The sequence below is a fragment of the Passer domesticus genome, chromosome 4, assembly GCF_036417665.1.
Source record: "Passer domesticus isolate bPasDom1 chromosome 4, bPasDom1.hap1, whole genome shotgun sequence".
Lineage (NCBI taxonomy): Eukaryota > Metazoa > Chordata > Aves > Passeriformes > Passeridae > Passer > Passer domesticus.
The window spans coordinates 55,796,471-55,810,341 of record NC_087477.1 but is presented as its reverse complement, the minus strand read 5'-3'; the positions used below and the strand labels follow the sequence as shown (position 1 = coordinate 55,810,341).

General features: G+C 35.6%; 1 protein-coding gene and 1 long non-coding RNA gene across 6 annotated transcripts in view; both read right to left on the bottom strand.

The window, feature by feature from the left end:
* SGCZ (sarcoglycan zeta) overlaps positions 1-13,871 on the bottom strand; it is a 395,468-nt gene that overhangs the window by 265,021 nt on the left and 116,576 nt on the right. The gene's annotated exons all lie outside the window — the stretch shown is intronic.
* The window catches only part of LOC135300018 (uncharacterized), a 60,872-nt gene continuing 50,651 nt past the window's right edge, over positions 3,651-13,871 (bottom strand). Inside the window, exons 3-5 of one of the 3 annotated variants that reach the window (XR_010361881.1) lie at positions 6,980-7,031; positions 5,390-5,581; positions 3,651-5,126 (exon numbers count right to left, since the gene is read on the bottom strand). This is a non-coding gene — a long non-coding RNA (uncharacterized LOC135300018). The other 2 variants (XR_010361883.1, XR_010361882.1) reach the window with 2 other exon arrangements.

The window sequence follows — 13,871 nt, the reverse complement described above, 5'->3', positions numbered from 1 at the left end:
AGCTCCTCTCCCTAACCCCTCTGACTCTTTAAAAGCTGCAGGTCATGAAAAAGTTAGCAACACTAATTGTTTCATTATCTATAAATCCATGTCATGGTAAAAGATGTTAAACAGAGATATGAAAGACCTTCAAATTTCTGTGCTTGGTTGTAGAACATAGTCATGGCATTGTCTGATGTCTCTAACAAAATTGCTGTGGAGAACAACTTGGTAAAAATGACAGCAATATGGCTAAGCTTTCTGAACAGTAATTGGTAGGCTTAGTGTGAAAGCTCTAAGCTTCAGCTGAAGTATGTAACCTGGCCATTCAAACTTTCAAGGTAATTTTCTTTATTTACTGGCACCAGAGTTTTCTGTGGAATTTTTAATCAGTTGCTATAGAAATGCTTACATGCATAGCTCTGCAGCCCAGCTGCGAAGACAGTCTCAAAGCAGTATCCCTGTTGCCATATGTTATTGTTTAACTGAATGCCAAGATTTACTCGGTCCAATAAGTTCAGAAGCTACCTCATCAAATATATTTTGCCTTATAAAAGAAAGTTTTCATAGAAGTGCCTGTGGACTTTTTCACACTCTAGTATGAGTAAGCTCATTTAATTTATGGACACAAATTGCATTAAATAATTGGCAAAAACAAGTGTGCATGTTCATATTCCTGATCTTCTCTCCCCAGTATCTTTCACTGATGAAAATTTATTTCTCCAAAGGACAGATCAATAATGAAATTGTGATTGGATGTATTGAGCAAGAAAGGGAACAGTCTGCAAGAATGTAATTCAGGGAAAGAGATTAAATTAATCCTGATGGAACAGATCTGGAGCACTACAGCATAGTTAACATGGTATGAGAGAAAATATTAAAATTAATATATAGAAGTAGCTTTAGAACAACCTCATATTTCAGAACTGCAATAATCTCTCTTAAAACCAAACCAAATTCAAACACCATAATAAGAGCACCCATTTTCAATGGAAAGTTGAAGATCACAAAGAAAGTGGAAGCAATGCCCACATCAGTTCTAATTGAATGAACACTCAAGCTAATATTAAGCCATTTAAACTATTTAACAAGCTCACCACTACAGTGTGGTTTGTTAATGAGCTAAGAGCTGCCAAAGTTTTAGCCTGAATTTTTAGTAATATATGACGACTTTTAAGTAATTCCTTGATGAAAATGTGGCTTTGACCCAACCAAAACAAAACAGCAGATAATAATAATAGCGCTTGAAAGTTTCATTAGTGGAGGTTTTCTAGACTAAGCTGCTTTTGCATTGTAAAGTTGGAATTCCCACAATTAAGTAGAATAAAACCAAAAGGTACACAAACACAAAGTAAATTTCATATTTTACCTTATCCAGAACAATATCACACAATACTAATATTTTTAAAGTAATAAAAAAACTCCTTCTTTTATAAGAGTCAATATACAGGCATAATAGAAGTTGAGAATTTGAGAAGGAAATTATGAAAACATCAGAAAATTTGACTCCTCAGGATAGATAATTTCATACAACTGGCACCTGATACTTCTGTAGTATCTATATGAATGTGTGTGTATATTTATAGTGATTTTTGTATATGATAGATTATGATTTTGAACAGGAAATTTGACTAAAAAAACCACAGTAATTTTATAGGTGCAAAGATGGGACATCCTTTAATGATAATTGTTTTATATATTTAACTTATGAATAAATATAATATATGAACATACTCAAAAAACAAACCTAAATTCTTTCCAGTTTGGATATTCAGATTATTCTGGCTCTCTACATGGCAATTTATAAGGATTTTCTCATGGCATGTCGTTGTTGCAGAAGGGTGTGGAACTGATGCTGCATGATGTTATAACACAAAAGTGAAGGACAAGACATTATAATTTTCAAGGCATGAACAATTTATTATTTCTTATTCTTCTGTAGCATATATTGAGGAGTCTGATTCTCTTGAACTAAAGGTAATGAGGAAACTGAAGGGTTTCATTTCAAAGATTCTTGAAAATCCATGGCAATTTTTACGACAGACTTTGCCAAACCTTTATTTCATAATCCAGTAGTTTTTTTATTAGACTCAAAAATGTGCATATGGCAACATGCATCTAAATGCATGACAATATCCTCCCTCAGCAATTACTCCTTTTTCCTGTTACTGCTGGTCATTTATTTTTTACCCAATTCTGACAATATCTTTGGCCGCACACTCTTTGGGGTTTTTGCTGAATTTTCTTACTTCATCTGTTTATACCAATGAACACAAGAAAGATGGTGATACTTTTACCCATAGTCGTATTTTGTGGCTTCTAAATATTAAGAAATATTTTTTGTGCTCCAGAAAAAAAATTATTCTTACTAGACTTCTCTGATCAGTAGAATATCTGCTAAGAAGTTCATTGTAAAATGCATTTTTACAGCAATGTCTAAAATTTCTATTTCCTTTTATTGGTTTGGTTACAGACACACAAATTTGAAATTAAATATTTTGTTGAAACTTATCAATTAATCAGTGCAGATCTTTGCTTTGCTATTTCACCACAGTCCCCTTGGGGAGCTGCAAATATCAGCACAATGTCTGTGGACTGCATATGCAGGAAAAATATTATGTTCTGCATCATATAGTCAGAATTAATTGGTTTCCTCAATTCTTAAAACATTTATGTGGAAGGTCTCTGGGTTGTCTTTGCTGGCTGGCCCAGTAGGCTCTAAGGGAATAGTGTCTGTCAAATGGTAGGATTCCTGGTTACCTCAGCTACCGAGGTCACATTTTGTAAAACTAGGTGGAAACAAACTAAAGCATTGAGATTTACTGGTATTTTGAAATGAAATAATTTCTGTGAATCTCATGACAGATGTCAATTCATATTTATATGTGCTGCCAAACACAGATGCTCTAAATTGAAAGGGATCTCTGGGAAGAAAATATATTGTTCATTTTTCTTTCATGTTTCTCTAGTCTTCCTGTGAACTTGCAGATGAAAAGAAAATTTCTCCTTGCTTCCTCCCACATGTAATACAGTAGCAAATATTTCCTCTTATTTCAGAGGTAGAATTAAATATAACACAACTTGAAATTAAATATAACACTACTTGAAATTAAATGGTGACCAAAAGCATAGGAAATTTCAAGTTCTTAAAAGAAGTGATGTGAACAACCTAGACAAATCAAAACATGCTGTGGTTTCTGCTTGCTCCTTTAGGTGAATAGTACAAAGGAATCAAGAGATCAAATCTGTCTAGGTTTCCTTCAAAGAAATTAAAACCAAAAGTAAAGAGAGAAGGAAAAGAGGAGAATCAAATGGTAAGAAGTGCCTCTAGGATGTGGCTGTCTAGTCTGTAATCCCCATTTTACCTCCCTAAAAGAGTCTGCGTTGCTCTTCACATACCCAGCAACATCTCATTTATGAAAAACTGCTTTTTAATAAAAGAAAATCAAACAAACTCATCAAAATATACTTTTTTTCTTTAAAATACTTTTGCCAAAGCAGAATCCTACATAAGAAATAAGTACATGAGTTGGACACTAAATGAAAAAATATTCTGTGATTTGTTTGCAGATAATGTTTTTTAAGAAGAAAAGCAATGAATAATGCAGAAATTGACTTTCATTTCAAGTTCAAATATTGTATTTAAAAAAATATAGAATAATTTTGGAGCTTTGGCATTACATCAATACTACCACATTTTCTAAACATACATGGAAATTTCTTTACATGTCCAATCTCCGGCATGAACACACAGCCACAAGAGGGTTAACAAGATAACATTCCTACAGCAGGCATGCTGCTTAGATTTACAACTCTCTCAACTGTTTCTCCACAAACACATAAGGTGTTAATTCCTACAACAATACTTGACAGGAGAGTAGTCACATACTGAATGAGGAATTCCAAACTTGATTTAATTACTTAAGCCAAGGGAAGTTATTTGATGCACACAACACATGAACATCCTACCTACTTAACGTACAAAGACACATCATGCAATTTTCAGTCATGCTAGATGGCTCTCAATATAAAGAAAAAATTGGTACTTGGAGACATTTAACTAAGCTGAAATGCCAAATCTCTTAGCTGTAGTCTGTGTGACCACCTGAAGCCAGATGCAGTTTAATTAAGTTTTTCTATTACATGCACCACAGAGATATGGAACAACAACTAAAATGTTACAGTGCTGCAGGCAAAGGGAAGCACATGGCTTTGCCACTCAAGATTAAAGCAAAGGATAAATTAGGTTGGTAACACTTCATCTTCATATATTTTATTCCAAACAAATATTTTATTCCAAGGCATGGGTTTACCGTGCATAAGTAATTACCACATTAAGGAAGAAGAAGTTGGTGCAGAAATACTGATCAGGAGTTTTTCAGTGATTCTGCCTAGATTTGTTCTTTTGTTTTTGTAATCCTTTTCTTTCCACTAAGAGCTCCCAAAATCATTGTTAAGATGGTATGCATCAGTGAACTGGCTATCTGATGCTCATACATTCTTTCCATTAGTAAATTTTTCAGTAGATCACATGCATTAGAAGCAGGTTAGATAAACCAGTCATTACATTCTCGGAATAAGAGAAAAAACATTTGAATGTATTTAGTTTTCATTTAAACAAATTACTTAATTTCTTTCATTTTCTTCTTCCAGGTCTGGTATTTTTTATACTCTCTTCAATATTACCAAATAAACAATCACATACTTTAATACATACAGACTTAAAATGGTCCTGTGCAATGATACAATATAAAGATTATTACAGAGCCTTTTTTTGAATGCATACAATGTGTCTGTGGGAAGATGACTGCAGGTAAAACTAGAAAATTGGGAAATTATACTCCCATTTTAACAGAAGTTATAATAGTATGCAAATTATAGGGTGAAGTACAGCTGCTTCTTCTTGAATGGAATGCAGTTGACATGCACAAAATCTATTCCATGATGATTCCCTACATATATTCCCCACAGCCTGCAATCTTAAGCACACGCTGAGGGATGAAACAGAGGGTGGAGCAGAGCAGAAACACCAGAGCCAGGCTCTGCTGTAATCCTTACAGGGCTGTGGGAACTGTGATGGTTCCATGTGTCTGATACAGCACACAGCAGCTGTCAGCCCAGGGGACGTCCTGCTGCTGAGCCAGCAACTGTGAGGATATTGGTATCTTCAGATGAACTCAGTTCATTATTATCTAATAGTAATACTAACACCACAATCCCAAAATTACCTGCTCCCACGGTATGACCACCTCTCACCAAGTATGCACTCTATATTTTATTGACTATATATTTTAAGAGCAAAGCAAGAGAATTTTATACCAATCAGCTACAAAAGTGTATATGGCAAGAGTCACTCAAGCCCCACCTAAGAAATAGTGTAAAAGTGGGTTAAGGAAAGACTCCACAGTACCTTCTGGGATGAACTGACTGGCTGAACCTGTCTTCTCTTCCCTAGGGACATCAATTGGGTAAGAACATTCCTCCATGAGCTCTAAATGATTTACTCAAGCTGGCTTTCATTGGTGATTAGAGCATGCCTGTATATTACTTCAAATTTCCTTTAGCAGTCAGTTACCATCATCAGCAGTCTTCAAAACTTAAGCTGCCACAATTTGCTATCATTAGTATGTTTATTAATACATTGTGTTATACTGTAACCTCTGTGTGATGAATATGGATTTCAATGATAATTGTTAAATGTGTGATTCACAGAGGTGAGGGAGGGAACTTGGCACTGCAACTACCTGTGCTACACTGGATGTTCAAAGGAACACCCCCTCAACACATCATGCTACCTGGAGTAAGTGGGTGGCATTGGTTGCACAAAGAGCCTGACTAGGGAAACCCAATTGCCCAGGAATCCTAGAAGAGATTGAGTGGCCAAAGGCAGGGATTTTGGAGCACTGCCTGAGAAGATGACTCATGCCCATAATGCAGCACCATGTAATGAGTTATCAGAAGATACAAGAGGCTCTGATGTGTCTACTGATGGATCCTGCTGTGGTAGGAAACCATCGGAAAACTGAAGTGGGAAGTCCCACAGGACAAGTCATTGAGACTGCTGATGCAGAAGGTGAGTCAAGCCAACTTGCAGAAGTGAAAGCCAGCTAACTAGCCCTAGAGATTGCTGAAGGAGAAAAGTGGCTTGTACTTTATACTGACTCCTGGATGGTGGCTAATTCCACTACCACATCCACCCTAAGGGGTGGATGTGATAGTGGAAGCACAGCAATTGGCATCACAGGCGTAAACTCATCTGGGCTGCTGCACTGTGGCAGAAAATCTCTGCAGGGAGAGAAAACATGAGCATCTTTATTCATAATGCCTTCTGGAGCAACCACTATGCATGCTGATGCCCTGCTTCCTGGAAAGTGGCTGAATGTCACTCACTGATGGGAAGTGAGAATAAACATATTTTTTTCTATTTGCTTGTGGAAATGCAAGCTTTTGCTTTAGTAAATTGTCATTTTCCATATGATTTTCTCTCCCCTGTGTAGCTGGGAAGGGGAGCAATAGAGCAGCTTGGTGGGCCCTGGCATTCAGCCAAGGTCAACGCAATACTGTGCATTTTGGCACCCATTGTGGTCTTACTGTCTCTGACTGCAGGCTTTGTTTTTTATTTTAGTTCTATATTTCTAAGGTGCTGTACTTGTGATGACTGTAACTACATGTATAGCTTCATTTAAACCAGGGAGCAATAGCGTACTTAGGCTAAGTGTGCACCTCTGTGCATGAGATAAATATGAAATAAATTTGAGGTTTATTACGTATTTAACATTTTAGAGAAATAAATATTTGCAAAGGGAAACTAACAAAGTTAGGGAGATATCAGTTTGTTGAGTTGTTTGTTTTTTTTAAGAGAAGTAATTTGAAAAGGAATGAAGTTTGCTTTGAGGTAGTGAAAATTTCCTAAATGAATAGAATCAAAGTTATTAGAAGAAAGGAGCTATTCATGCTCTTAAAAAGGAGATGTGAGAAATTCACACTGTTCATCACTTACCCATAATTTCGTTTCAACCCTCTTCCTCCGCTTCTCAAAAAGTTCAGATATTCTTCAATTTCAAAGAGAAATAAATGCAGGAGTTTACTCATTAAAAAAGTATTGACCACTACAATGAAGTTAATTCCTCTCATCACTTTCATTAGACATTTTTGAAGCACATATTTAAGTATATGCTCTCATTTTCTTAAAACTAATTCCTATTCTGAAAAGAAAATACCGACTGTCAATGCTATTGCCTCAAAGGAAGAATCAGATTCTCATTTTTCTTTACACAGAAAAGACAAAAAAAAAAGCACCACAACAAAACAACCACAGATTTTGTCCTTCTAGTTAGCTTCAGAGAGAAATGGGCAGTGATTTGTGAAAGAGAACACACCCAGAGCCTTGGCTTGGTCAGACTGGAAGACCACGTGTGCATGTGAAAGAATCAATTAGTAGATTTGGAGAAGGATAAAGCAGAAGATCTGAAGTACACCAGTGTTATCTAACCTTCCATGCTATTTGTGCATTTATATATTTATTGTTAATGTGGTTTAGGCTGTGGACAAAATGCATAGTTTCTTAACTATTTATGTGTCCAGGAAGATTAATGATACAGCAGCATTTATTTAGAAAGTCAGGTAGTCAACAGAAGAGGTACTGTTGGGAGGGCATATAAATTTCTTTTTAATTGCTTTCCATCACAAGAGTCTGTCCAAAACAATTCCATTCCTTTCCAGGATCAACTGATGTCCATTGCTGTTTGTACTAGTATATTTTTAACCTTTTCAGAGCAAGACATATATATATACGCACACACACATATATATGCATATATATATCTCACTAGCTAGCTATAGATAGAGAGATAGATATGAAAAAGATGACAAGACTTGTTGGTAGCTATAAAAAAAAATAACTCAGGTTTACAGAAAATAAAATGCCTAACTTCTGACAATTGATTAAATAGAATAACATGCCACTTAATTTCAAAACAGAATCACCCTTCTGGCTCAGTGCAAAGATTATATCAGAATAAAGGGAAAATATTGGAAAAGAGGTTATTAGAAAATCTCTCCATGCCACACTCCCTCCCCTAAGAAGAAAAATTGTGTAAGAATTCAAAATTTATTGAAATATTTTTGAAATTTGCATATTATGCCTGACAAATACAAATGAGTAGATTTGGTACAAATTTGGTCCAGTTTTTTTCTGCTTGTTAATATTCAAGTGCACACAGTGAATGTTTTAGCATATAGCAGTTACATCTCTCTAGTTAGGAGCACAGTAAATCCAAATAATAAGAAAAACAATAAGAAATACATTTTACGACCTGTGGCTTCCCTCTGGAAAGCCCTTCTGATAGAGTGAACCATTCATACATATATGCAGCTTTGGCTTTTCTAGAAAGAGTCTCCAGGACAGATGCAGATCTCCTAGATAATCTGAACAATTGAGTTTAAACACTGAATGCTCTAAGGAAAAAGGATATAAATGTATGTTTTTTAGTAGGGAATAAGACTAACTACTTCTGACTAAAGGAGAATCGTCTCTTAGTAAGTCATATTTTCCCAACCAGTCTCTCCATATAAAATCATTAGCAATTTCACTTGAACTGTATTACTTTATGTTCAGTAAGCACGGCCTCCACAGAAGAGACAGTAGTTCTGATAAAAATTTCTGTAATAGAAAAGGTAAGAATTGAATTCCACCTTGGATAATAGCCCTGACATTTCTTTCATTTCTCTTTGCTGTGAGAACTACATAATTTGTTCCAGTCAAAAGGGAAATTTGTTGCATGGAAATGGAAGAAATTTCATTGCTCTCAAACAAGAAGCCTCCGCTCAATTTCATTTGAAAGAGCTTTGGGGCTGTACCAATGCCCCTGGTGACAACACAGAAGGAAATAACAGCATTTGATTCTGTTTTGGCATTAGCACAGCTGCCACCCTAGGCAGCCTGCGAAACCTCCTCCAGTCTGACAGCTGCAAAGACTATGGAGAAGCCAGGCACAGGTATGTGGTACTGGCTTGTGTGGCAAAGTTTTTAGAGGGGCTGGAACAGAGACTACAGAGATGTCTTCTGTGACAAGTTTCTTCTATGTCCAACTGAGTCAATGCCAGCAAGCTTCAAGGTGGACCTGACACTGAACAAGGCCAAGCCCATAAGCAGTGGTGGTAGCATTTCTGGGATAACATACTTAATAAGGGAGGAAAAAAAACCCAAACAACTTTCACAGCAGCAGCAAGTGGAGAGAGCAGCAAGACTTCCCCAGAGGAAGAAACAACAGAGACAACTGACTGTAATCCCCATTCCCATCTTTCTTTTGTTCTGTATTCTCTCCCAGTCCAGCCAATGAGTGGAGTCTTACAATGGCTTTGGTAGGAACCTGGCATCTAGCCAGGGTCGACTATCACAGTGAGATAACAGGGCACAAGGCTACTTTCAGAGTACTCCATAGAAGCAGCACTTTACTCTTTTTCTGATCATTGTTTTGCTAATATATGGATTTTTTTCAGCACCCAACAGATTATCATAGTAGACATGAGAGGATACAACACAGAAAACATGATTTTGGAAACAGAAAATGAGAGCGAACAAGTGGTATTTATAGCAATTCCTTTTCATACCATACACTAGTCAGCTCACTTTACTTTCAATTACTGTGGAAGCAGTGCAATTTTTATTAAAAAATAAGTAAATCAGAAGAGAGAAGCAACCAGAATCCTGAAGCCTAAAATAATATCAAAGAGCACAATGAAAACCTAGGAGATGGAGCTACTAGGGAAATTGTATCTTCATGAGGCAAACACCTTGTTTTTCCTACAAACATATGTTTAGAGAACTGCTGCTAAGTCAGACAGATATAGGAAGAGGTATGTTGTCCATTCTGGAAAATGGCAAGTGACAGCTTTCCTTCCTTGTTAATTTCAACTGATTGACCAAATGGTTGTTGCATTTGCTGGACAGTTGTACAGCAATCATCAGTGCACTGACAGAGAGTCAGCAAGGAACAAAATAATCTGGTCAAGCACAAGCTTGTCTTCACTTGTTTGGGTGTGGGTTTTTTAGTAACCACGCACAGATATCAAACTAATGTCCTGGCCTTTTCAAATAAGTAGTAAGTCAAAGTACAAATGCACACAGAATTAGATTTCCAGAGAAGTGTCAAGAATACTAAGGTTCAACCCATATAAGAAGAAAAAGGACCCTTAAATTTATATTCAAGCACTGCAAAATAATAACTATGAACAGAAAACAGAGAAAAGTCCGTTAGTATAATATCACAAAAAATTCTGTAATATTTTTTCCTTTTTCCCTTCCCACTGGAAGGAACTCTATGCACCACGATAAGAATGTATTTCCATGAAATTGGTAAATTCCATCCTAAGGCAAATTCACAAATGTTATTTTTGCCAGACTCTGACCAGCATACCTAATATGATATAATTTTTATCTTGCAAAAAACGAAGGAGGTCGTGCTTGATAGAAAGGTATGAGTTCTGCAGATACATCAGCACATGTTCTGTTATGATATGGTTATTTGCAATAAATTCCCATCAGATTGATTTATGCCAGGAAATTGAAGATATTTTTGTCCCATCTTAATGCACAGCCATAGAGGATTTTCAAAATGTCTCTAGGTAACAATCTGAGAAGATCAGTACTGTAGAAGAAATGCACCATAACATCTTGCTGTCAGCTCATAACTAACTCAGAACTTCTGTGCAAACCTTTTGGTTCAATAAATACATGGAATACAAGAAGTTGATATTTACGAAAAAAAGCAAGAGTCTCATCTTCAATTTTCACTCCATTGCTCTTTAAAACTAACAGCAGAACTAATATATTCAGATCAGATGCTACCTAGAGTAGGGCATTAGGAATCCAGGGGGATGGAACAATGGCATATTGAGTGTTCCTTCGGCACCTTGTCACAGCTCACAGGATTCAAGAACTGACTGGGCTGTGACGACAGGCACTATGACGAGAGTCCTTGTCTGGACAGCTTGGAATTGAAGGGAAGTCTGATAAGGGATCACACTAGAGTCTTCAAGGGTTTGTCTTTGGTTGATTTTGGTGTTTGGTTTCTGAAACAAAGGCTAGCTATCTCAGAAAAATAAAAAGCCAGTCCTTATTTGGGCAGGTGTTCAAATATAAAATATTATTAAATTCCTTGTCTGATGTTCAAATGCTGAGCTTTCATCCCTAAATTTACACATGCAGTTACTTTGTCAATGTTGAATATTTGAAACACATAGTAACAGCAAAAGAGCACATTTATAGCAAGAGTTTAGCAGTGCTTCACTAAATTTTTAGAACTAAAAATTCTAACTAAAAAAAGTACTAAAAATATTTGTCACTGTTTAATGGTATTGATTACTCCTCTGGACACATGGTATTGTGCAAAACTCTATGAAATGGTGTTAATCTCTTTGGAAAAGGCCCCAGTATGAAGCTGTTTCCTTCTTTCTGAACAAATCATACAAGGAACAGAATATGCGCATTCAAATTAAGACAGAGATAGAAGATAAATGTAATCGAACTTTGGTTTTGCCCATTCCTAGCAAAGGTGGGGAGGCAAAGGTTACATACTTTATAGTCTGTAACCAGAGATGATCTCACTTTAAAAGGGATTGTCAGATCTCCACAGTCAGAAATATCCAAGAGTGAAGTACATCATGAGAATTGCAGGCAACAGAGGATTCACAGCTCAGGAAAGACTAAGTACTATTTTTGGAAGTGCCAAGAATTTCAGAGCAGAGAACACAATTCAAACAAGAACTGAACCTCAGCTGCTAGGAACAGACATCAAATACGAAAGCTTAAAGATTTTTCTTGGCAAGCAGCCAGAAACATTTCTTAAACCATTTCTTTCTAAATTCATAGCTGTGGAATATACTTTTTTTTCTGGATTTTTAAAATACTTTTTGCAAAGATGCAAAGCAAGCAAACCAAAGTAATTTATGTAGCAATTTTTCTGGGCCTCAGAATTATAATAGATTGAAATAACTTTTGTCTAGCTGTCTCTGTCAGAAGCTGACAACACTGCCTTATGTTTTGGTTTTTTTTTACAGAGGCTTGTATATATTTTCCCCTAAACTTTTGTGGCTGTATTATCACCACTAGGAAACACCTATAACTTGTGCTGACTTTATTAGCATCAGTGGATATTTTGTACTTATGGAAATCATCCTGCTCCAAATTTAAATAAAGGATAACAAGTGAATTATTGTCTCTGCACATTCATTGATTAAATATCCCCATATAAAGCTAAGTCAGGGCAAAAGGAAAAGCTCTGACACTGGTAAATATGGCATGTTTTCCTCTTTGTGATATATAGCTTCACTTCAACAGAAAGTTAGATAAATTTAGAAATTTCTATTTTCTTGTCAATGCCCTTTAAATCCTGCTGAGCAAAACCAGTTCCCTGCTTGAATATTTTTAATGGATTTAAGATATCTCAGGCAGACAGTTCTGTTTCACAGGGAGTTTCAGACTGCATCTTTCCAAACAGAAACCAAGACCATGCTGTGAGACAGAAGCAATAAAAAAGAGTCAGCATGCTTTTTCTTTTGGTAATTCAATTAATAAATTTTTTAAAAATCCTGTTATCATGCTGTGTAGAAGATGCAGTAAGTGAAATTAATTTAATACATCACTGTTTTAAATGCTATTGTTTCTTACTCAGATTCTGGTGCTTACTGTTTAGCTGTGGAGTAAACTCATACTTGCTGATAATCATTCAGCAGATTTGCCATGGTGATGGCAATGTAAGTACTTCAGTGATGTTTAAGGCACTTTTTTTTCAAATTCTTCATTTTACCAAAATCTCTGCAAGATGAAGCCAAGCACCAATATAACATTAAAAGGGAAACTTGAAGTAGACAAAAAAGTGAATGCAGTGGGGAAAGAAAAAGAACATTATAATTAATTCTGGTATAAAAATTCTGCACATGGAGTTAGAATTTACTATGATAGGGATCTGAATATATCTTTCTGTATTGAAAGAGTAAAATTACTTTTAACTAATAGAAATTTGTTTAGAAACAGTGAAAACTCCATTCCTAACCTTTTTAAGAATAAAGTGTAAAATGCAAGAGCAAACTATTTTTACAACAAAAACTTGCTCCTCCATGGTTTGTTATTTTAATACATTCATCATATATAGAGTGGAAAAAAAATAAAATAAACCTACTCTTACTCTTTGTTAGCCTCCTCAGAAACTAGAACCATGGCAGAACCTTTTATCATGGTAGTTTAACCCCATTTGCACACACAATTCTCAAGTTTATGGTCTTAATTGTCTTTATTTTTAAACTAATACTGTTTTAGCTGATATCTCTATAAACACTTGACACAGTAAGTTCTGAGAAATGGAAAATAAAAGTCAGAGAAGAACTGAGTATTTTATTGCTAAACAAAACCACAAAAAACTGTCAGTCTTCACTTTCAGTTGCTTCACATCTTCCTTTAACTCATGCGGCAAATTTACCCACTATGAGCTGTCCAAAACACAAATGATAATGAAATGATAAATTTTCAAAGGATTAGTTTTCAAACTTGTAACCACAAAAAAAAAAAAAAAAAAAAAAAAAAAAAAAAAAAAAAAAAAAAAAAAAAATAGGCAGTAAGTGGCAAGTATTTCAGAGTGGCTCTTTCCAAAGAGCTTTATTTTGTTGCAAAATTTATTTAAAGCAGGGGGTTTCTTTTTGTTTGGCAGTCCTTTTTTATTTTTTCTTAACAGAGTGTTTTACTCCTTTTCTGTTTGTAAATATTTTGCAAATATTTGTTATAGTTGCTATAATCATCAATTGTTACTGAGATAGGAACTAGGGGAAAACTTGTCCAGTGCATCCAGTTCTTAATCAGAATACAAATGTTCAGCTTCAACAGTTTGGTGATGGTT